Genomic DNA, 3,759 nt, shown 5'->3' with positions numbered 1-3,759 from the left:
TGGAGGACCCCGTCATGATTGTAACAAAACCAGGTGATCTCACCTTTGGTTCTCGTTTGTGTTCTCCTGAGATAAAGTTTGAACAGCTGGTTTAGGGGTGTAAAGTGAGATTAGAAAGTCCTATTTGAGGTGGACGTCATAGGGATGTCTTGGCGTACTGGCCACAGACTACTGTGTTGCTTGACAGGAAGCGCAGAGGATGGAAGGTAGGCAGCGACTCAGCGTGGATGCCTGATGGTCTCACGGCGTCAGCAGGCCGCCTACAGAGGAGTGTGTTCTGAGTACATCACTTCCATGCCTGTAGCAGGAATAAGCTGCGTGGCCTCGCCTCCAAGCGGGCCACTTGAAGCCACCCCTTCTTAATTCTTGCAGCATCTCTTTTTGTTTTTCGGCAGTTGTTTTGTACTTTGGTAGTAAAGTGATTTTGCCACCTGTGTTTGCATATTTACATATGCTGTGGATGAAAATAACTTACTAGAGAATGTATATTTTATGATGAGAACGTGTATCTGTTGAATATAATCAGAGAATTGAAAATTAATTTATCAGTAATTTTTAAGACTTCATGTTTTGTGATAGCCATCTCTAATAGCTAACTCCTTATGGAACACACTCCTAAAAATAAGGAACCATGACATTGTAGATATTTGACATTGTACAGTATAGAAATCTCCATTTTTGCCTTCGAATGCATATTTAAGAATTAACAGAATGAAAAAAGTGTTATGGGGTCATAGTGTCTGGTTAGCGTTTTAAGAATCGAGAGTAAAAGCAACAGTAGGATTTTACTTTTATTTTTATTTTTGCCTCTTCCTGCTTCTGCCCCCAAACTGAGAATGTCCCCTTCAATTGTTAGAAAGAAAGTATTGGTCTAAAAAATTTTTATTTATGATGTGTATGTAATGTACGTAACCATAGTACAGTTCTCAAATGTGGGGAAGGACTTTGACATTTGTTATTGAGGCTTTAGGCTTTTGATATGCTGGGTCCTGTCAAACCTGGGGTGTCTGGCACAGCTCTCCGACCCCGCCGGTACCCTGCCCATCCCAAGGCACTCTGAAGCAAGGCAAGCCAGCGTTGCCTTCACGGTACAGTTCTTAGTTTCTCTTGTAGGAGAACTATGGTATATGTTTACAAGAATCTTTTCTGAGATTGTAGATTTCAATGCTGTTGGTTGGTATCTGGTACCCAAGAAAGTCCATAATGCAATGATCTTGTCTTGGTCTCCTATCAGTTTATCTATCTCCTGAAAGCACAAAGTTAAAAACATTGCCATATGGTGAGTGGAAAAGCACTTGGAGTGAACAAACAGTCCGTACCAGATGCCTTCTAGAGAGAAGTTCTTGACCTTCAGCCTTTGGCGATGTGCTGCTGGTCCCCCAGGCCCGTCATTTTGCTTCAGAACAAAACACTGCTCCTTTAAACTGCACTTTCTCAACACAAATCTAGTTGCCTCTCTCCGCAGACATTCAGAACTGATAGAACAAACACTACTATTTTGAATTTATGATGTACCGTGTCATTTGTAGGTGTTTTATGACCTCATGTGGAGCCTGTAGCCTTTGAGCAGTACCTGCTAGGACAATTTCTTGACAATGGCTTATCCTCCAGGGCCTGGCCATCCTCGGGTCCTGAGCCTGCGAGAGGCAGGACGCTCCTTACGTGTGGGAAACTGACTTCCCTGCGTTGGATGCTTCACAGAGGAGCTGGACGTGGGTCCTACTCGTCTCTTGCCAGCCTGTCCAGGCCGACCCTGAATCAGTCCCAGGAGGGCCTTGTAAATCAACCACCGTGCAGGCAGGTGGAGCAACAGTAGCTTCAGTCGCTTTACTTTCTGTCTCGCTCGGCTGACTGAGACCCTTGGCTACCGCTGTGCTGCTAATAGGAGAAGTCCTCAGTGGCCAGGTCATCATGCCTTTCTACAGAACCAAATTAACTTAATACCTGATGCCTCTGGGCTCTGAACTGAACTGCTTTCTCTCTTGTCAAGCATGCTGGCATTGTAGACGGAATTCTAGAAATCTGGCAGATGGAAGAGTTTTAGATTAGTTGAACGTACTCCTTTTCTGATGGGAAGGAGTTTCAAATTCTGAGCTCCTGAGATACTGACTAGCAATCAGGAATGAATGTGTGACCAGCATGTGGCTTTGACACCAAGCACTGCTGTGCCTTTGCAATTGGCTTCTTAACTGATCCGGCTAGAAATAATTGATACCGTGACTTTTTGTTCATTGTTCAATTGTAGGAAAATAGAATCTGTATTGCCCTTCCAGTAGGTAGACGTGAGCTTTTCCCTGCACAAAGCCTTGTGTTTTAGAAGAGTGCACCATAAGGCAAGAAAAAGCATAGAACTTGTGCTCTGAGAGTGGGGTACTTTCAACAGTGCAGAAGACATGCTGTGTAAGTCAATCTTCGGTCTAATACTTGTCTTAGAGTTAACCAACACTGAAAACTTTGTAGTGATGGCTACCAAAGAAATAGTGAGACAAACTTTTATTTCCAAATTATGACAGAGCCAGCCACGGACGCTGCTATGAGTTCTATGCTCAGGAGCCATTGTAAGAGAGGTTAAGGGGTGTCTAGGTTTTGGATTTGTCTGTTTTACCCCTCTCCCCTTTTTTTCTCTCTCTTCTGCACATGTTAGCATAATGTTACTGCAAGCATTTCCCAGAATGCTCAGCAGTTCCTAGCTGCACACCCAGGTTGCCTCTCAGTCGGCAGTGGAAGGTGTCCTTCGTTCATGCTAGCGTGGGTGCGGTGTGTGCACGTGTGCGTGTGTGGATTCATGCCTTAACTCGGGTTACTGCTCAACTTCAGTTGTTGACTTAGTCTGCACCTCATCTAGATTGTATTGTACATCTCAGTCCGAACTTCATTCCTGGCAGAAGCAGAGTTGCGGGCACAACAGGTTAAGAATACATTCCTCTAGAAGAGTATCTGGTCAGATTGACCCCGAGTCTTCTCTGGACTTCATGTGTAACTTAGCCTGGGATGCAGGAGTGGACTGTCAAGCAGCAAGACGTCGACGAGAAGCGAGCCAGCTGCTAGCATGCCTTTCGCCTCTGCGTCTCTGTGCGCGCTGTGTGGTGGTCCTGGTAGCTTGTCTACAACTTGACTAGGTTGGAGTTCTGGTGATAGTGGCAACTTGACATTCTCCGTCGGAGTTTAGAGAGATGTAAGACTTCCAATTAATGTCTTCTTTACTTTATGTTGATTAGTCTTTGATACATGTGCTGAATCAGAAACCTAAATAAAGATAATTTTTTTAAAATGTACCTCTAGGAGTCTGAAAATCTTTGTTTCGTCATCTTTTTCCTGGTGCTCGATTGAGAACGTGGACATTGTTTCCCTGTCAGGTCTAACAGGTGTCCAGTTAGCTTCTGAACTCTAAGGCTGCCTTAAAAAGTTTAAAGAAAAAAAAGTTAAATCAGTGTGCCACATTGTACCAGCAGCAGTCTAACACAGCCCATACAGGTCTAGAATGCACCGGTGGAATGGCGGCCCTAAGTCAGGGCTTGACCTGTGCTCTAGCACAAATGGTCCATGACTGGATTTCCCAGAATGTCACATCCCCATCAAGTGAAACATGCTGTATATATTCAGGCTTTGCTCAGCACAATTGGCAGATGAGTACTTTTTAAAATTTTAAGTCCAGGGCCGGCCAGATAGCTCAGCGGACTAAAGCTTCTGCTTAGGCAGAGCGCAGGGACTGGGGTTTGATCTCCGGCACCATAAGCTGTGTCGGCTCCACCACCAGTG

The sequence above is a fragment of the Octodon degus genome, unplaced genomic scaffold (assembly GCF_000260255.1).
Source record: "Octodon degus isolate 3935 unplaced genomic scaffold, OctDeg1.0 scaffold00240, whole genome shotgun sequence".
NCBI lineage: Eukaryota > Metazoa > Chordata > Mammalia > Rodentia > Octodontidae > Octodon > Octodon degus.
This window is presented reverse-complemented; position numbering follows the sequence as displayed.